The 21,134-nt window shown below is 48.8% G+C and overlaps 1 long non-coding RNA gene across 1 annotated transcript in view; it reads right to left on the bottom strand.

The window, feature by feature from the left end:
• LOC121044173 (uncharacterized) overlaps window positions 1–17,099 on the bottom strand; it is a 20,607-nt gene extending 3,508 nt beyond the window's left edge. Inside the window, exon 1 of the long non-coding RNA XR_005797180.1 lies at window positions 16,970–17,099. This is a non-coding gene — a long non-coding RNA (uncharacterized LOC121044173). The remainder of the gene's footprint in view (window positions 1–16,969) is intronic.
• Window positions 17,100–21,134: the final 4,035 nt, after the last annotated feature.

Here is a 21,134-nt window from a genome sequence, read left to right as displayed (position 1 = left end):
TTGTTTTGTTTTGTTTTGTTTTGTTTTGTTTTGTTTTGTTTTGTTTTGTTTAAGTGAATTCTACCTCTAACATGGGGCTGCAACTCACGACCCTGAGATCAAGATCATGCACTACCCACTGAGCCAGACAGGTGCCCCTGTACCAAGCATTTTAAAGTGCAACCAAATCTTTGTATTGACTCAGGTCGTGATAGAAAGTCGTGAGACTGAGCACCACTCGGGCTCTGTGCTGAGCGCATAGCCTGCTGGCGATTCTCTCCCCTTCCTTCTCTACCCCTCCGCCACGTGAAAGTACACAACGGCACGTGCGCACGCGCGCTTGCGCGCGCTCTCTCTCTCAAAATTAAATAAATAAATACATAAATAAATAAATAAACTTTAAAAATAAATAAATAAAATAAAGGGCAGCCAAATCTGACAACACCTCTTTGCAGCTTGGAGGAGCCGACTCTCGGATCTGCATAAGTCCCTCCCTCGCACAGGGGAGAGTTCTGGGCAGGATGGTCCCTCTGAGTGTGCCCCCCTCCCGGGGCAGGGGCAAATAGGGAGCAGGGAATGGGTGTTTGTGAGGAAGCCTGGTGGGGCCGCTGGGCTGAGAGGAGACAGGAGAGAGGCTGACAGGCCGCAGCCCCTGGGCTGATGGCCAGATTCCTGAGGGTCTCCCATTTCCTAGAAGGTACAGAATATGGGGCATCCAAACCACCACCTCAAAAGCACAACGCGGAGGGCAGCCCAAGTGTCCACCACCCCGGCCTTGGGCCAGATACTTCTTGAATATCACCATCTAGGTTTCTAGAACCTCCCTCCATTATCTTTCTCTCCCTCTTCTCAGTCTTCCCCACCTCCATTTAGTCTCTCAAAGGCAGCCCGACACAGCCTGCTTACACTGGCAGAGCTATAGAAAATGCCTTCGCGGTGGAGGTATACAAAGAGAAGGTGGAGATCATTTCCACAGAGCACAGGGTTTTGTAGCTTGGGGTAGGGGGCTTGGGGACTGACACCTTCACTCAGGTCAGAAATCCCACAAAGGCCTCCCCTCCAGGCTGTGGGACTCCTCCAGGCTTAGGGCCACCCAGGCTCCTTACTGATGGTCCTGTCCAAACAACGTCTTTCCACGACCCCACGTTGGAGACCAAGTCAATTCTCTGAAGTCGCATGGGACCAAACCCACCACAGCCAGGAGGCTCTGGTCCCGGGCTCTTCAGGCCGGACAGACTCATCAGCCAGAGATTCAGCTATGTAGTGGGGCACCTGGGTGGCTCAGTCACTTAAGCATCCAATCTCTTGGTTTTGGCTCAGGTCTGTATCTTGTAGTTTATGAGTTCAAGCCCCACATTGGGCTCCACATTGACAGTGCAGAGCCTGCTTGGGAGTCTCTCTCTTTCACCTGCTCATGCTGTCTGTCTCTCTCTCTCTCTCAAAATAAATAAAACAAAAACAAAGAAAATATACATCTGCTCCATTTAAAAAGACAGAAAGAAAAAGAAATTCAGCTGTGCAAGAACAATGGGCGGGGGTGACTGGAAAGGATGGGGAAGACTCCTGGATGAAGGGAGGCTGAGACAGGTCTCACGGTAACCCTGGGGACTCAGTTATTTCTCCCCCCAGTCCACCTTCCCTGGAGGAAGATTGTAAGAACATGCATCCCCTCCGACAGGGAGGGAAGGAACCCGAGTTCAGCTGAGCCACTACGTAGCCAGACATGGACCAAGCATTACCACAGACCGCGATCTGAGTGCCAGGCCCGCCACGGGCCCAGCTGCCCATTGCTGTACATCCTCTAATTACACAGTGGGAGCTAAAGTGCACGTCTGGACCCGAAATCACTGCTTCCTCCGAAGCAGATTGTCTGAGGAAGTTACCTGTCTCAGCCAGCCCAGGGAGACGTGAGTCTGGGAGCGTTCTGATCCCCCCACCAAGCTTCCACCTCCCCACAGCAGGAACTCATTCCTGAACCCAGTCTCCACTTCCCAGCATTCAGGTCCTAAAGTCATACCTGGTCAGCTCGGGCTGCCGTAACAGAGCACCACAGCCTGGGTGGTTCAGACAGCAGATGCTTCTTTATCTCGGGCTGAGAGTCGGAGATCAGGGTGTTCACAGGGTTGGATTCTGGTGAGAGCATTGGATCCTGGCGTCCAGTGGACCACCCAGCGCTCCCCCTGCACCATTCCAGGCCTGTTTTCAACTCAGGGAAAGTTCAAGAGCAGCATAACCAGATATTTGGACACACACACATCAGCACACAGGCTACACAGAGGCAGGTACCATTACACACGCACATACACACACGTGCATGCGCACATGAATCATAGTTCATTTTTCTAAAAACCTGAACTGAACTCAAATGTGTAGGCCCAGTAGCATTTTGAAAAATTGTTTTTCCCCCCCTTTTGGGATTGAGGCCAGATTAGGCTGTTCCCAGAGAACCAAGACAGGGTCACATAGAGGTTTTTTTTTTTTCCTTTTTGATTTATGGTTTTTCTTAAAAAGAAAAGGAAGTTGGGTTAATCTATTCTCACCAGTGAAAAATAATACCCCTTTTCCCCAAAGTAGCTGCCTTGGTTCTGTTCAATATTTGGAGCACCAAATGTGCCAAATCTTCATAAAGAGACAAAGGGAGCAACTTTTCTCATTTCTAGCTTGGTCCTATAAATCACATCATGGAGGACATGCAAAGTGTCCTCCCAAAGGGTCCTCTAGGACACTTCTTGGGACACAAACTGACCCTTCCATGTTAGGTCATAGTCTTGCTAGGGACCTTATAGACTCGAGGAACACTGAGTGACAGAACACAGTAAAATAACAGGTCAAGGCCACAATGAAGGGCCACCACAGCATCACAGGGCTTTATTATCCTACTGAGGAACAATACAAGACCTCTCAGAGGTTAGAGGTCACTTCAAGGGAAGACTTTATAGAGGAGGTAAAATGGTGGCTGGCCTGGGACATGTGCACTAAATAGGCTTGTTGAGAGAAGTGAGGACGATGTTCCAAGAAAGGGGATGAGCATGAGCAAAGGCAAGGAGACCAGAACTATCTGCAAGGTCTCCTCAGTTTGGGATCCAATGAGTGGACCAACTGGACCACAAAGGAAAGTTTTCTAGGGAATAATGGAGGAAGAAGGGTTGAACTTTATCCAGGAGGCAGTGAGGGTGGAAAAGGAAGCATTACACATTTTTTTGAGTAGGAAAGAGATATAATCAACTACAATTTTAGTGCAATAACTCTTAAGACTTTGGCAGATGGCCACAGGTTATACACAATTATGCTCAAGAAGTTTTCTGTAAAGGTTTTGGGCAGCCCCAACCCCTTGAGGTTCAGCTGAGTGAGGTCTGGAGCTAGTGAAAAAGATGAGCAAATTCCTAAATTATACTCCTCTTTGGAATCGCTCTGGATGACAGAGCTTCTGATTTGTCTCTTCCTAGTTTTCATTGAATTAAATATGGAAATATAATGTCCATTTTTTTTTCATTCAATATTCTAAACCAGAGTCTGAACCCTTGAAACTATCATTATCATATTTTTTATTATAACTGCTTTGATGTCAGTCAGCCTCATCTACTAGATGGTAAGCTCAAGATGCAGACATGGGGGGCGCCTGTGTGGTTTAGTCGGTTAGGCATCCAACTCTTGGTGTCTGCTCAAGTCACGATCTCACGGTTTCATGTTTGAGCTCCAACGACAGGCCTCTGCACTGACAGTGCAGAACCGGCTTGGGATTCTCTGACTCTCTCTCTCTCTCTCTCTCTCTCTCTGCTTCTCCCCCACTCATGCTGTCTCTGTCTCCCTCAAAATAAATCAATAAACTTAAAGAAAATCATGTGTGTATCTTTTTTTTTTTTTTTTTTAGATCTCTGCCTCCCTAACCCTAGCCCAGAGGTTGGCCTAGAGAACTAAATAAATGATGAATTTGGAGAATCAGGTAATAATATCTTTGTTACCATGCTGTTTTCCCTAGTCAAGGCATTATAAATGACTTAATCTGTTTTAGAGGTTAAACTATAAAAGTGAATTACCTTAATTTACCTTAAAAATAAACTCAGACTATCAGCCCCTGTAATCTGAATTTTTTGAATATTTTTTTAAGTTTATTTATTTATTTTGGGGAAGAAAGACAGTGCGGGCAGAGGAGGAGCAGAGAGAGAATTCCAAGCAGGCTCTGCACCGGCAGAGCAGAGCCTGATGCAGGGCTCAAAGTCAAGAACCGTGAGATCATGACCTGAGCTAAAACCAAGAGTCAGAGTCGGATGCTTAACCGACTGAGCCAGCCAGGCGGCCCTGGATTGTTTTTTAAAGAAAGGGTTAGCTCTGGGCTTTCTTGCTAAACACTTATTTAGCAGAGCCTTGTGGCAGAGAACTTCTTGGAAACAGGTGAGGCCCTAGAGTTCATTGAATAGGTCCTCTGCCTTCAGCTTGGCTGACTGATGCCAGGGACACAGGAATGGCTGTCCTTCCTGCTGGGGGAACCACCCTCCTCCAGACATTGCAGCTGCTGACAGAGCCATTGGGTAAATCTGCAAGCCCCAGCTAATCTTGCAAAACATCCTTGTTGCACTCCCCAGAAAGCAGACTGTGACAGAGAACACTGTGCAGGAAGTTTCCTAAGGAGTGCCTTCCAGATGACCGTCTATGGGAGAAGGAAGGAGGCGGGATTGGGAGAAGGAGAAGGTGGGCAGCACCGCAATCACAAGGCCTCAGGTGACCCCACAGGGAACTATGAAGTTCGGATGGCCCCTCAGAGTTTCCCCAGATGGGAAAAGGGTCAGGCTTTTTATACCTGCCCCCATTGACCTGTCACTGGATGTGACCCGTCCCCTAGAAGAGGCATAAGCCCGGACAAGACATCTGTCTCCGGTGAATGGCAATCCCCAGGGAGGTCAGCAGCCACAGCAGCCACAGCAGCCACAGCAGCCCCAGCAACTGGGGGATGAGTCTTCCTGTCCTGAGTGGGTATCGTGGCAGAGAACAGCATCCACCACAGGCTTGAATGGTAAGTGCAACAACTACCTGGGTGCATGTAATCAGGTAGTCAGACACCAGAGAGGGGAAGAAGTAGAGTTGTTTGGAGACAGATCTGGACCCAAATCTTGGTTCTGCCTCTTACAGTCTGTCAGCTTAGGTTAGTATCAAACTTTCTGAGTCTCTGTTTCTTTGTCAGTAAAATGGGAGTAATAGTATCCACCTTATAGGGTTTTTTAATGAAGAAACCAGAAGTATAAAGAATGTCTTGGCACAAAACAATCACTACAAACAGTGCTGGCACCGGGTGGCCACAGTAATTGTCGTTATTTCAGCAGCTGTGACAACAAGGATGCTCCCCTGGTGTTGGTGCCAGATGCTCTCAGGTGGGAGCTATGCCAAAGTCTGGGTCATGAGCCATTGGGTACATGGACCTTTGGGCTCCAGAAGGTCTGTGGGAATGGCTAGTCCTTAAATCTCAAGCCAGTGCCCTGCCGGGACCAAGGACACTGCTATAGAGACATCACCAGGAACAAAGGACAATACTGGGAAAGGGGTTTCAGATGTCCTTGCCAAGAAAACACATGGAAGGCTCCATGTGCCAGGCACCAAGAAGCTGGGCCGTAGGGGTGGGTGGGGCAATCACTCTACAGGCTAAGGGATCCTTGTGCCTGGTCAATGGGTGTGACCACATGACAGATTAGGGGTGTTTGGCTCACTATTTCCACTTTCAAACACTAAGCAAGTAGAAAGCTATCTAGCTGGGGTGATTTCTGAGCATATGGGAAGTTTAGAGTGTAACACCACAGTCAAGGCTACCATGAGTGGATGCCGAGCTCTGAGCCTCCGTCTGACTGGGAGCTTCCCTTGGGGGTTTGGAGCACTGTCCTGTGCTGAGATCAGTCATTTTCACTGCTCTCCCAGACAGAAGGGCCCACATGGTAATACACAGGCTCTGATCAGAAAAGCCTGAGTCTTCAGTTTGAATCCTGTCTTCATCCTTCCTCAACCATGGGATCCTGGCCAAGGCTCAACACCCTCCGAGAAGACCACAAGATCACACCTACAGTGAAACAAGCTGGGTTTATTACTCATTGCAGTAAAGAGGAACACATACGAGGGGCATCTCAGTGAGAGGGTGTTAGAAAAAAACCTATCTGAGCCTGGTTGGGCGGTTTGGGGGAGGTCGAAGAAGAGGGAGTTTGCTTTCAACTGGATGTTGTTACAAAGGGGGGGCAAGTGTCCAATCTTCCCATAAGAAGAGCTGTGACGAGGATACAGCTGTAAAGAGGTTGCAGGCACTCATTTGAGGGGGTATCAGATTTTTGGGGTGTCATAGTGACTTTTTCCCTGTGCTCACACAAAATGAAGCAGCCTCATTGGCTCCATGTTACCCTGGATCAGGGTGCCCTTGTGTGAGGCTGGTGTCCTGTGAGATCGTTTATGTCCAACAGGGGAGCACAGGCTGGCTGTGAATAGAAGGGCAGCTTCCAAATGTCCAGGGTTGCTCTGTTTTTCTTCCCACAGATCACTAAATCTCTCCATGTATAAATTTCTACAACTATAAAACGGGGGCATGAATATCTACCCAGAGGGTGGTTTTGAAGAATAAATAAGATAAATATGGAGCACAGAGCAGGTCACTGAGTGTCGGTCTCCACGCTACCCTACAAGAATACCACACGGCCGTGGCCCAGACACCCATTTTACAGGTTAGAAAACTGGGACAGAACAGGACAGCACATTTTGGTGAAAATCAGAGGTGAAACAGCCATCTGAACTGAGATTCCCATTTGGAGTCACAGCTCCGCACATCAGGTCTGGCACTCGAACATCCTCCAACAGCAACTAGCTGCTGGTGATGGAGGCAGAGTGGCAGGTTCAGACCAGACTCCACGCAGGGCTGGAGCACTGCCCGGGACCTGGGGAGGAAGAGGAGTGGCCACCACCAGGACTCGGGGGTCACTTCAGGACCAGGGTGTGCAGGGGTCCCTACGGGGACCGTCATACCTGCGCTTCAGTTGGCAACTCTCACACTCAGCTCAAGGAGAGAGGCCTCTGACACAGAAGCCACGGTGTCCCCCCAGGGCACATGGAGTGCAGCCTGACTCTGAGCCAGAGTCAGAACCGACTGCTTCTGTTTCCCACACATAATCCTGTCTGATAAGAGTAGAGTTAATCACAAGGGAGATTTCCAGAACAAAGCCCACCCAGGCTGAGTTCCCCAAATTACACCCTCTCCCTGGTAATTGCAGGGTTGTTCGGGGCCTGCATCTGCCTTATAACATGAGGACCCGATTGAATGCCGCCTCCCATTTGGTGGGACAAAAGGAGGATTACACACTCTGATGGCCCGGCCTCCCCGTTGAGGGTGATGGAAAAGCATCAGGTGGAATCTCAGGTCTGGGATACATTCAGACTCAATATGTGTAGCAGGAAAATGGGAGTAACAAAACCGCACCAACCTTCCTATCGCCCAAGACTGTTGCAAAGATCAAATGCCACAGTCACATGCAAACATGTACAGAGCTCTAAAAAAGAATTATGAAGTAAAAATAAAAATAAAGTAAAAAATAAAAAAGCCCTGGACCCAGTTCTCCTATATAATGATTCTTATTTACCAACAAATAAAATAGATTTGAGGCAAAAATGAGAAGGTCACAATATAACTAGTGTTCTATGATGATATAATTAATGTTCATCCACATTATTAACTAATGATGGTTATTCCAGGGCTCTACCATTTTAGAAATCATCAAAGAAAGCCTATGATATCAAAAAAGAAAAATAGAAAAGAAAAAAGAGGGGTGCCTGGGTGGCTTAGTCGGTTAAACATCCAAGTTCAGCTCAGGTCATGATCTCACAGCTCGTGAGTTCAAGCCCCACATCGGGCTCTGTGCTGACAGCTCGGAGCCTGGAACCTGCTTCGGATTCTGTGTCTCCCTCTCTCTCTTGGCCCCTCCCCCACTTGCTCTGCCTCTCTCTCTCTCTCACTCTCTCAAAAATAAATAAAAACATTTAAAAAAATTTTTTAAAGGAGAAAGAAAGTATGATGTCTGAGCTGTGCTTACTGAGGTAAAGAAGTTGGCTTATTTTATATTATTTGGTAAATCCACTGAGCAAAGCTATACAGAGGGTCTACTCTGTACTAGCCTCAGTTCTAGAAGCTGGGGATAAAAGTTGGGAAATAAAGCCATCAAGGAGCCCTGGACCCAGTTCTCCAGGCTGCACAGTGACTCAGTTTGCTCTGCTCTGGCTCTGACCATGGGTGGCCCATGGAGGCCTACAGACACCCAGAGCTTGGGCAGGGCCCATCCACCAGTAGTCCATGTCTCTGCCCTCAGGAAACAGACGCGGTGATTGCAGCCTTGAGCCCACAGTGGCTGGGATCTAGACAGAGCGGTTGCTACCAAGAAGAGTCCCCCAGTTGGGGGAGGATCGTCACCCTAAGGCAGAGGCTCAGTTCAGGAGGTCTTTCCCTCTCCACACAGACCCAAGGCTGCACAGAACTGTGCTCAGATCTATGACTTTCCCTGAGAGCAACTCCGTAGTTCGATGTCTACAGAGTGAACCTCCCTCCCTACTTGGGGAAAACCTCCAGTCACCTCACTGAGCAGACACAAAGTGGTCTGACCCCAGGATGATCTGCCCCTTCTAGTTTCTTCTCTGGTTAGGTAATCTGGGTGAAACCACAATCCCTGGCAGTCTGCTTCCCAGTCTGAATTATTTAGTGTAGTTCCAGCCCAGTGCCATTGTTGGCCTGACAGGATCATTCAACTTGGGCTGCTGATCAGCAGCATAATTCACGTGACACTTGGGCTCTGGGGCACGGCATCTGGGTCTTTTCTGGGTCTCCCCACCCGTGTATAGGGCAGACAGTCTCCGCCTTCTCTCAGGTCACTAGATGGGTAATGATCAGGTCACTCGAGCCCTCTCTCTCTCTCTCTCTCTCTCTCTCTCTCTCTCATGCACACACACACGCGCGCGCACACACCAAGCACATTCCCCAAACACAAACATTAATTCTCGGTCATTACCCTGTGTTGAAGGGAAGTGTAACAGCAGCTTCCTAAGTGCACAGGGCCTGCCCAGCTTCTCCAGCAGAACAGGCGAGCTCCCTCTGGTTCCTCCTGCTTTGAGATAGTGCCCCCATTGGTGCACGAGAAACAGGACCCCCTTCCAGAGTCCCCCACACACCCCTAATGCCTACTACCACTTAATCCCCAAAGACCTTGAAGACGCTTTCCTTCATTTTTCCTGTACTTACTAGGTCAGGTCACATTCCTGAGATCGTTTATACTCTTGTCCAAATAACCCCCAGGGGTTTTGCTCGTTCAGTTAGGCAGGCAGTGGAAGAATCATTTTCGCTAGGATGACTCTGCTGAAAATAAATGTTGCTGAAGAGGTGAATGGGACGAGCCATGTGCCTGGGTGGGCTCATTAAGGAGCGGTCCAGGCAAACCCTGCCCAGTCCTCCAGGGTCACCTCTGGAGCATCAGGGGTCACACTCTCCCAGCTCCCCCAGCTACACTGCCACCCAGCCCAGCCTCGTCTTGGGCCTCTTCTCCGGACACAAGCCAGAGGGCCCATGGTTAATGATGGAGGCTGGCGTGACATGACCTGGGGGCCCCTGCCCACAGATCTATGTCTGCTCCCACTGCTCGCCCACCCATGGGCTCCTGTGACCATCAGCCCTGTGCGGATGTATGTCCAGAACACGGTGCTGACTGAGCCTGAGGTTCTGAGTCCCCAGGCTGGAGCCCAAGGCTGGAGGTGGTTTGTACTCCAGCTGTTTCCAAAACAGCAAGAAAATTCTCTGCCTCCAGCTAGAAGTTATGTTGAGACAGTAAGACTCAGAGATGAACAGAGCCCAGCTTTGGGGTGGCTAACTAAGCCCCTGGGGGAAGAAGGCTTATGTACATAGGGCGAAGCTTTCAAGGCAACAGGTAGGGAATCCCCAATAGTCTGTGGCTTCCATGATCCATGTTGCTGAGAAGCCTCTGAGGCTGTTGCCCTACTTAGCTCCGCTGTGGTCAGTGTGCAACTGGAGTTGTTGGCTTTTGGTTCTCCAGAATCCTGAAGCTCGCCCTTTCAGGAGCCCCTGTGCTTCTCAACCACGTCTGGGAAGAATGGCCAAGAAGTGACCTTCGGATGACTGGCCCTGAGCACAGTGGACACCAGACTCACACCTCCATAGGGCAGCAGGACCACAGAGAGCAGGGTTAGCCCTCAGACCACGGGGCTGGGACCCCTAGATAGACATTACGGGAAGGAAAGGTGGCCTTTTCCTACAAGACGATCAGCCCTGTCCAAAGCTCTTGTAGATGGAGTTTTCAAAAAGGAGCACATGTCCTGTCTCTGGAAGAAAGCAAACAGGGGCAGAATATTCTGGAAAGAACCCATCCATGGGAAGTTGGACTCAGTCCACTTGAGGTCTCTCCCACTCAAGAAGCCCTCAGTTCTGAGTGTGTGGATGGGCTGAGTTACTTACAGAAGGAGGCAGGGTCCTGGCCTTCCTGCAGCATCAAAGCCTCCTGCCCCTGCAGGGCAGTCCTGAGCAGCTTTTATCACGGGCTTTGAAGGGAGAACAATAATCCCATACTTAAACCAAACATCTTGCGGTGGGGGCACAGGCTTTGAACACATCCTTGATCCTTCCTGCCACCCTGCAAGCTCCCAGGGACTCCTTGGGCTAAAAGGGGGCGGGGGGAGGGCTTGCCCAACACCTGCCCCAGCCCCAGCTGAGATGTCTCAGGCCTTTGTCACAGGGAGCAACTGGCATCGGGGACAGTACGGTTTGACTTCTAGACTTGTAGCCACTTCAAATTGTCCACAATAGCAGTGACTTCCCGAGATTCTAGGGCACCACAGGAGACCATGACCACCTTGATGCCTTTCCAAGATGTCATCTTAGAAGCAGTGACATTTCAGATGAAGTCATTTCTTTTTAAAAAAATTTTTTTAACGTTTATTTTTGAGACAGAAACAGAGCATGAACAGGGGAGGGTCAGAGAGAGAGGGAGACACAGAATCTGAAACAGGCTCCAGGCTCTGAGCTGTCAGCACAGAGCCTGACGCGGGGCTCAAACTCACGGACTGTGAGACCATGACCTGAGCCGAAGTCGGACGCTTAACCAACTGAGCCACCCAGGCGCCCCCAGATGAAGTCATTTCTAAGGGAAACTCCATCCCATTTTTCAGTTCCTGAATGAACAGAAAGTTTAAGGAATCCCCTAGCTGTCTGGATTAACTAATTAGCTAGTTAGGCAAGTGGTTAAACTGCTCTGGGTCTCCTTTTTCTCATCTGACACCGTGTGGTATGTGTGTATGAGAGAGAGAGAGCGAGAGAGAGATTTCACATGTGCTCATGTCTAGTCATTTACACAGATGCCTCCATCAGCCGATTGGACAGCATGCTCAGATCCAGCAATCCAGCTTTGGCTTAAAATAAAGCTGAAAAAGTCACGTCCACCTGATGGGCCTCTGGGATTACTCACTCCTCTGACTTTCAAAGTCTCTGAACCAGATCTCTCAAAGCAGGTTTTCTAACTGGAGTGTGCTGATACTAAGGCAAAGTGATGTCCTGTAAAGGATACTGTGGAGGGAGCTTCTAGCTGGGGGCGCATATGTCCACACACAGACTCCCTAGTACAACTTGCCCCTGAGGACTCAAACCATATCTGATTCTACATGATATTCCTAGTACTGAGCACAGGGCCTGGCCCAAGGCAGTTGCTCAGTGAGGAGTCGGGATGAATGGTTGATGAAATGACAGAACAAACAGCCATAAAACCTACTGAGGCTATTGCCAGTGCACTGAAAACATATGCCCTTTCAGTTACTCCTCAGGTCCTTAACTGTGAATGTGTAATTAATAACTAAAGTATCTTGAGAACTTTATGTTGGAGAGAGAGAAGGACAGGGCGGCCTGGGTTCTTACTTCTGCTCCAAATGAGCTGTGTGATCTTGGGCAGCCCCCCAGCCCCCATGGACCTCAGTTATCTGTCTTTAAAATGATGGGGTTGGGTTGAATGACCTCTGGCCTCCCTCCCACATCCAGTAGTGTATAGAAATTAAAAACAACACTATTGGGACACCAGAGTGGCTCGGTCGTTTGAGTGTCCAACTTTAACTCAGGTCATGATCTCAGTTTGTGGGTTCGAGCCCTGCATCAGTGCACAGCCCACTTTGGATCCTCTGTCTCCCTTTCTCTTTGCCCCTCCCCGTCCTCAAAAATAAATAAACATTAAAAAATACTATTTTGTAGAAAAAATAATAACATCAATTTTGATGTTATCTAACAATAACATCAATTTTGATGTTGTAAGAATCTTTTTTTTTAAACAATTTTTTTAGATCTTTTTCTTTTTTTAATTTTTAAAAATATTTATTCATTTTTGAGAGAGAAAGCATGCGGAAGAGGGGCGGGGGGATCCAAAGCAGGCTCTGCACTGACAGCAGAGAGCCCAATGCAGGGCTCAAACTCACAAACTGTGAGATCATGACCTGAGCTGAAGTCGGTTGCTCAACAGACTGAGCCGCTCAGGCACCCCCACCTTCTGTTTCTATTCATCAACTTGAATTCTCATTTTTTGTTTTCCAAAAAGTGGTAGCAAAGGTTAAGAACTACTCTGGGCTACCTTCAAAAGCCTGATGTGCACCTATCTGTTAGTGAGATCTGTCTGAGCCGGAAGAGTTCAGGGAAGAACAATGCCAGGGACACATTCATGAATGCTCACTAACACCTGAATAAATCCGAAAACTCGCAGAAGCTCTGCTTTCTGTGAGATTATGAGCCCCACTGGGCTCCATCCCAGAGTAGCAAGAAACAGCAATAGGAGCTGGGCAGCATGGGTATGGCTTTGGGAGTCCCTTTTCCAAAGCCCAGCCATCCTACCTATCTTGTGTCCTGGGGCAGAGGAAGGTGGCTTTTCTCAGGATTGAATGTGACTCTACCGGTGACTGGTCCATACTGTCAGACACACAGGGGTCCAGACCCCTGGGACAGAAAGGTGCTCTCCCTTACAACTCTGCCACCCACTACCCTATAGGCATGAAAACTTGGTGGTCTCCCTAAGAGAAATGAACAGGGCTTTGGGCCCCAGGCGGGGCAGGAGGTGCCCCAACCCACCAAGATCAAAGTCCTTGAACCAGAGGGAGAGAAAAATCACCCCCACCCTGAGTAGGTGCTCCCATTTTCTGTAAGCTCATTCTTAGCTAGAAGATTCCTTGAATTCAGCCCTAAAGAATTAGAAAATGATTGGCATCAGCAAAAGGTACCCTAGGGGTACCACTTGATGTTTTCCAACCAAGCCAGCAAAATGCTCTAAATTCCTTGAAAGGGTTGCAGTGGAGAAGGTTCATGTGAGAACCATGCTGCTGAGACCACTGTTTACAAAATGTGCCAGACAAGTGTCCAGCTGGTAGGGAGAGAGCCCTCCCCACACCAGTGACGGCATGCTGGCAGTGACAAAAGGTGTGAGGTCATTGACTGTGGCTGCCCTGCCACTCCCTGAAGTCACTTCAGGTCAGATGGAGCTAAGCAGAAGAAACAGCTGCAGATTCAGATCAGGCAGGAGCCCGTGAGCCCTAGTGAGCAGCCCAGAGGCCACGAGGCAAGTCACTATGTCAGGAGGGTTTCCAGAGCCAAAGATTCTTCCTTGCTTCTGCTAGTCCCATGGCAGAAGCTCCCACAGCTTCTGCTATGGATTGACAGTGTCCTCTTGTGTGGGCAGAATCAGCTACATAACTTGTGGGCCCAGCATAAAATGAAAGCATGGGCTCCTTGTTAAAAAATGGAGAATTTCAAGATGGTGACAGCATCATGCGCCCATGAAGCCAGCTCTGGCTGTGGGGATTTTCTGATTCTGGGCAAATCCTTCCCATTGGACTTCACATTCACAGTTTGAGGACAAATGAATCATCAACACCATTTCCATCTGCTTTAAGAAAACAAATAACAGCAACTAAAATGCTTCCATTCTGTAGATATTTATGGACCACCAAGCTGGTGCCAGGCACCTGCAGTGATCAAAGGCTGTGCCTTCATGGCACTTACATTCGAGCAGAGGAAGAAACATCTTGTTTCAGTCCTTCCGCCAAACCTATCAGAGATGGCTTGCAGGCCAGCAGACTCTGCAGTAGCTCCTTCATGAAACAACTGTCCCTCAGAGTCACACAGTTAGTTACGAAATTATTCCTTGAATTTCTTCACATATGCTATTTTCCCTCCAAGGCAGGACCATGAGCTCTTGGTCTTACACAAAGGCCCTCATTTAGTCTGTCGTTCCACGAAAGTTTGCTCAGTGCTTGTGCCAGGCCCAGGTCTAGATGCCTGGGGGTACGAATAATTAAAGATGGGTCCTTGGACTCCAAGCGATCACATTTTAGATGAGAGCCGTGTAATTAATTAAAGACTCCACTAAAGAGAGATGAGGATGGTAATAAAGGCAGGAATAATGTGTTTTGAGCAGAAGAAGGAGAGTGAGGAAGTCAGGAAAGGCAGATGACCTTTGAGCTCTGCTTTGAAGATTCCGTGGGAACAAAACTCAGCCTTGTCTCTTCATGGGGACCTCTCCAAGGAGCATCCGTAGCCAACTCCAGGCCCCCTTCCCTTGTCCTCTTCCTACCCCGCACTTGGGAACATCCTCAGCTGGTCTTGCCTCTCAAGAGCTCCATCCACCTGATACTTGAAACATCCTATAACGTTTTGGACCAGAGTTATCCTGCTGTGACATGATCATGTTCAGTGACAGAGAGCTCATGACCTTTGACTCATGACCTTTCGGACTGTTCTCATTGCTACAGTATTCTTTCTTCTTTTGAGCCAAAATCTGCCTCTTGAACTTCTGTTGGTTCTGCCCTCGAGGCACCACACAGACTTGACCATTAACTTAGCCACTCACCAGAAGCACACTGAACACCTTTTGTGTCCCAGCCAGCACGCTGACACAGTCTCAGCCCTCAGGAATGCACGGGCTCGTGGGTGGTTTTTGAAACACAGTGGATAAGGGGCGCCTGGGTGTCTTGGTCGGTTGGGTGTCCGACTTCGGCTCAGGTCACTATCTCGCAGTTTGTGAGTTGGAGCCCCACGTCAGGCTCTGTGCTGACAGCTCAGAGCCTGGAGCCTGCTAAGGATTCTGTGTCTCCCCCTCTCTCTCTGCCCCTCCCCCACTCACACTCTGTCTCCATCTCTGTCTCAAAAAATGAGAAAACATTTAAAAAAATTTTTTTAAAGAAATACAGTGGATAAGCGTTGAGATAAGGGTAAGGTAAGGTGCCAGAGAACACACAGAAGGGCTATCCACTCGGTTGTGCGAGGTCAAGAGAAGGCCTCCCACTGGAAGTGATATTTACTCCAAGGCCTGCAGTAAATACAACAGCGAGCTAAGCCCCAAAGGCCCAGAGAAGCAGCCACTACTCATAAGAAATGGGAAGACTCTTGCCTTTCAAACACCATGTTTATTCTCAGGAAGAAAATACTGGAGGATTCTAGTTGTGACAGCCCTGCCCCCTCTTCTGCTTAGTGAAATACCCAGATGTTGAAAGGAGAATTACCGCAGAGAGTTCCCAGGGATGGGGAGTTTATCTCGGGTGCTCTCCTGTTCACCACCACCCCCGCTGCAACCTGCTCACACAGGCCTGACACACAGTAAGTGTGGAATGGACCCGGCAGCCATTGGGTGATTTCCCAAGCATGGTCCTGATGCTTTCCAGCTAGCCTTGCTGTGAACGGTTGGTGAGAGCTGGGTAAGGTGACAGACAAGGGGGGTTGGGGGGGGGAGGTCACAAGAGCTTCATTTTAGGCAGCAAGTGAAAGAGGGTATGCCTTCACGTCTTCCTCCTCCCACCAGATCTGGGCCCCAAGCAGCACACCTAGGATGAGCTGGATCAAGATGGGCTTTATCTCTTAAAGGCACAGTGATTGTGTATAAGGAAAGACAGGAGGTGTCCCCAGAAGAGAGAAGTCCCTGGCCATTCCTTAGGAAGAGCTCTCAGATGCCCTTGTCTCCGAGCCCTGAGCCCATCCTCCTGTGCTCACCCCAAACCTACCTCATCACCCTGTTCTAGCCCTAGCACCCCACCCCAGCCGCACACAGGCATTGCAGGGCTGCTGATGATAGGGGAACCATACTAATTACCAGGCCCAGAGGCCCAGATGGGAGCTAGATCAAATCCCAGTCATAGATCTTAGAATGTCTGTCCAAGAGGGAGCCCAGAAAGCTTTTCCTTAGGGCCTGGACCCCATTCCTGGTGGCTCTGACCAGTTGAACCTCTAGCTCTCCAATTCCTGGACTACCAGGATCTGCTAGACTGGTCCACTCCCTCCAGGAGGCAAATTCAGATTTCCTTGAACTCAAATGATGTTTTAACCCCTGGCCCATTGCCAAGGAGGGGCCTGACAAATCTTCGTGTGGTTTGAAGAAGATGATTCCAAAGCCCCCTCAGGAATCCATCCCAGCTCCCTGCTTCCAGCCCAAACCCTGAAATCAGACTTTCTGCCTCCAAACAAGATAAGCCAAGTGACCATGCCTGACTTCATTTTCCACCACTGACCACCACAGCACAATCTCCCCAGACGTGGAGGCCGCCAGGCCACAGACCCCCAAGTGTGGCCCAGACTCCTCAGAATTTGGAATTGGGCACCGTAGAGTCGATTCAGGCATCCATTTCCAAGTCACTTGGAGAAAACCTGCCAAAGTGAGCCAGCCAAGTCTCCATACAGCGGCCAGCCCTCCCCAGGATACCGCCCCAGATCCCGTGAAGGTCAGGCATTACCAGAAACTCGAGTTCAGGGTCGGCTTTCTGAAAAATCTGAAATGTGGGGAGTTTACCTCTGAATGAGAATTTCCATACCAAACCCCTGCCCTGTGCTCCTGCCCCGACAATACAATTTTTGTTCTTATTTAACAAGAAAGTAAAAACAAAACAAAACAAAAACTGGAGCCAACCTGGAACAAAGGCCTTTCCTCCAGTCAAATCCTGCAGTCTAATTAAGCTCAGTTCCCACCTTGTGCCAGGAGAACCAGTTTGCCCAGACTTAAAGCGATTACCAGCTCACTGGTAGTGCGTTTGGTACATTCCTGCAGAAACAGAGCTCTGGGCTCGTGCTCTCAGAGGCACTGTGGGCAACTGATCAAATGTCCTCATTTCTTTGTTTTCCCTTTCCATGGTGGGGTCTGCTGGTTTTGCTGAGCTCATAAAAAAGGCAGGGACTTGCTTTCTCAGGTTACAAATGCAGCAGCTGAGTCCTGGGTCTTGCACACACAGTACTAATGGCTAGATCTTTCAAGCACATTTCTTGATCACTTAGGAGTCGTCAGTGTTTTTCCTGGCACTTGTTCACCTGTAAAAGTTACCAACTCTCCTTCCATCTGTGGCCATGTCAGCGAGGTAAACTAGGCAGGCTCTCCCTGGCTCTCTGCCCCAGCCACCCTGCTCCTCACTCTGTGTCGATGGGTCAACAAACTTGTACACTGCCCATCCAGCCCCTGCTGAGAGCACCATGCTCCAAGGGAGAAAGCCTGCTGGTCCCCAGACCCCCTTCCCCTCAGCGCTCAGGGGATTCAGCTCCTGCTACCACATCCTCTGGGACCCAACTGGTGGGTACTTCCTTCCTGAGTGGCAATTGATCCTATGCAATCCTGAGAATCCCCAATTTATCAAGGACCCTCTGAACTCAAGCTATTATTCAATAACTTAGTGGTTACCAAGCGCCTATATGTACCAGACCCTACCCTAGACGCTGGGGTTGCAAAAATGAGTATGATGTGATAATTGAGGAGCTTACAGTTGAAAAAGTCCTTGACAAACAAAAGAGTTATTATACACTCATTTATCCAGCAAAATTTATTCCGCTTCTACTTTGTGCTTCAGGTGCTAAGATGAACACCCTAGAGGGAAGGTAACCAAGATTTGTTGAGGACTTAGGATGAGCTGGGCTCTGTGCCGAATGCTTGGGTTGATCTTATTTAATCTCCAAAATTATTTCCACTCTACAAATAGAAAATCTGAGGCGATGGAGAGTAAAAGTAATTGGCCCAAAAATGCATGCAGAGTGTAGACAGAGCTGGGGCTTCTGCCTATAATCCTAGATTTTCCCACTAAACATACTCCCTGTCCTGCTGGGGGAGATAACAACAGAGTGGGACAGAGGGGGGCTCTCCTCCTGCCATCTTTGTTGAGGTCCTGGGCCAGCTCCATGAGCTTCAATCTCTTCCAACATCCAGCTGAGGAAGAGAGGGTTACACATGCCCAGGTGGGTCCGTGGCCCTGGCTGAAGCCATTTCCAGGGCCTCCTCTGCATCCCACTTTACAATGGTGCTGAGCCTTCTGAATTTTCTGGACTAACTGGTGAGGCTGCTTTCTAGTTTGTCACCATGTCAGGGAAGGAGGCTGGATCACCTCAGCCTGCTGGACAACGCGTGCCTTTCTAAACCCAATTAGTGCCCCTTTCCCCTTTGAGTTGTTCATGCCTTCCTTGCAGTTCATCTTTGTTTGTTCTTTCCAGTTTGGCAGGTAACCAACTATACCGTCTATGATTTCTACCATTACCCAGGAAGTAAAAACTTTGAACAGTTCTCCTCTGGCACAGCTTAACACACCTTCTGAAAATCCAGGCTGGCTAATTTCTGTCAGTGTTATCTTGTGTGTGTGGTCAGGATCTCCATTTGTCCCACAATTCTAGACTTCCTTAGAAGAAATTTTTGCTCAGGCTTGAGAAAGGGGGATGGGGAGACGGAGACTCTCATTTACAGAGTCAGCTTGGTTATGTGACCAGATATCACACTTTCCCTTATTTGGCCATTGCTGAAGAATGTGTATGTTACAAGTGACTTTTTGTTAGCACTCCTATAAATAATACTTTTTATTCTGTCAGAGTCCCATTTATAATCTTTCTACCATTAAATAGCAAATGCATTCCTACATTCCTTTTAGGTGTCTCCAGAAGGTTTCAATTGTTTATCCAAAGGTCAAACAAGTTCTGGAATGAAATGAAATCAATCATTAACAAAGTGATGAGAAACTTGCTCCTAGTAACATTTGTTTCTTCCCCTCTCAGGATTCAAGAGAAACGGAAAATAGCTCCAAATGACAGCCAGGGGACAGAGGTCAGAGAGTCATAAAAGCCCAAGGCCTGGTTCCATAGCCCTTAGAATTGTGCTTTCAGATCACGACTTCTCAAATAGAAAACATGGACCAGTCATGCCAAGCTCCCAACCCAGAGTCCAAAACCACCCAGCTTCCTCAGCCCAAAGTGACAGTAATTGTGCCCACCCCGCCACTCTGGTGGCCCTGGGGAGGGTGGCCTAGAGCCCTGGAAATGTGCTTCTCTACTGCTTGCTCATCCCAGGATCACTGGGAGTATTTCCCCAGGGAGCTTGTTGGGCCAGGCACCTTCTCTCAGTTGGTTCTGTCAGGGCCCAAGGCCCTGCCGTCTAGGAACACTCTCTTAACTGCCCTCGACTCAGCCCCCAAGATGAAAATATTTGGTTACCTGTCACTGCTGCGTTACATGTATCTCATGTCAAAACAGAGCAATTTCCCTGCTTTTTTCTTTCCCAGCACCTAAGGACTGCTGGACCCTCCATGTAGCCCAGCCATTCTTTAACAATGCTTCCCCTTATTCTCCACAGCAGCTGTTGCAAGCCTCTGCCACTTCTTTGGGTCTCTTAGAAGTGCGTGCTCCCAAAATCTCTTTCTCTTCTTTAATTAATTAATTCATTCTGCAGCTTATTGAGGTTCTAGTATGTGCCAAGCACCGTATTGGGCATTAGAGACTCAGCGGTGATGGAGCAGGCATGGCCTCTAGGCTCATCGTGGAGCTTCTGATCTAGTTTACAGTCTCCTCTCCCTCTACATACTCTTCCCAGGGCATCTTATCCCTTCTCCAACACTTCTGCTGCCACCTATTCTCTGATGGCTCCCTCTATGCTCAGCTGAGCCATAAACCCATCCAACTATGTGCCATCAGTGCCACATAGGCGTCCTGACTTGTGGCTAGCAGTGAGGAAACTGATCCATGTAGAGAAGGACAGATGACCATCACAACCACGAATCTTATCCCAGAATATTTTTATCCCAAGGATACCTGTTCTGATTCCGGATGAAACCACCATGATGGAAGCCCCTCAGAAGTGCTGCTTCTCAACCCTCCCTCTCTCTCTGCCCCTTCCCCAGTCATGCTCATTCTATCAAAAATAAATAAACTTGAAAAAAAAAAAGTGGGGTACCTGGGTGGCTCAGGCGATTAAGCATCTAACTCTTGATTTCAGCTCAGATCATGATCTCATGGTTCATGAGTTTGAGCCCCACATCGAGCTCCATCCATGCTGACAGGGCAGAGCCTTCTTGGGATTTTCTCTCTCTGCTCCTCTCCCACTCATGCTCATGCTCTCTTTCTCTCTGTCTCTTTCTCAAAAATCAATAAGTGAACTTATTGCCCAGGCATGGATGATAGTCTTCCCTTAAATCTCCACAGCAGAGCTAAATAAAGCCAGGCTGGAACATTTAGCAAGATTTTACTGAAGGTTCCAAAAGAACAGAAGGGAATTTGTTATTTACCGGGCATAACTTGCAACTGGCCATTGAGTATGGTTACTCCTGAAGCCCACAGAACATGAATGGCCCTCATAGGGTCTCTGTCTACCCTGGCCACTCACCTAGAGCAAACGTCTCCTCCCCTCACCCAGCAAGACCTTAAAATCACCTACAGCAGGTCCTCAGGGAGATGAAGGAGCCCCCTTCCCCTGTTGCCTAACTTTCTAAGACCTATCCCAGCACTTGCTTCTTCCAAGGAGGGTGATCTGATGAATGTCTCCTCCCTTCAGGGGAGATTTTTCTCATCCATAAAAGCTGTGACCTTCGCCATGACCAGAGCAGCACACACTGGTCCAACTCTACAGAAAGTACAAGACGGTAGTGTGAGAAGGAAGGTGAGGAGAATGAGCACAGTGGTACCCCATACTCACTATATATAAAACCATAGTCAACATGTCCTTCCAGAGCCCTGCCTCCAAATCTGCCTGTCCTCTGTTTACTCTTGCCTTAAATAATGGCATCAGCATCCTCAGCATCACCCACATCAGAATCCTAGGGGTCAGCATGGTGCCTCCCACTCAGATTCCCATACCTTCTACCTCCTGAATGCCTTTCCAATCTGCCCTCTCCTCCCC

Source organism: Herpailurus yagouaroundi, unplaced genomic scaffold, assembly GCF_014898765.1.
Source record: "Herpailurus yagouaroundi ecotype Mexico unplaced genomic scaffold, PumYag 188, whole genome shotgun sequence".
NCBI classification, from domain to species: domain Eukaryota; kingdom Metazoa; phylum Chordata; class Mammalia; order Carnivora; family Felidae; genus Herpailurus; species Herpailurus yagouaroundi.
Note: the sequence above shows the minus strand (reverse complement) of the source record. Positions and strands in the feature narration are given on the sequence as shown.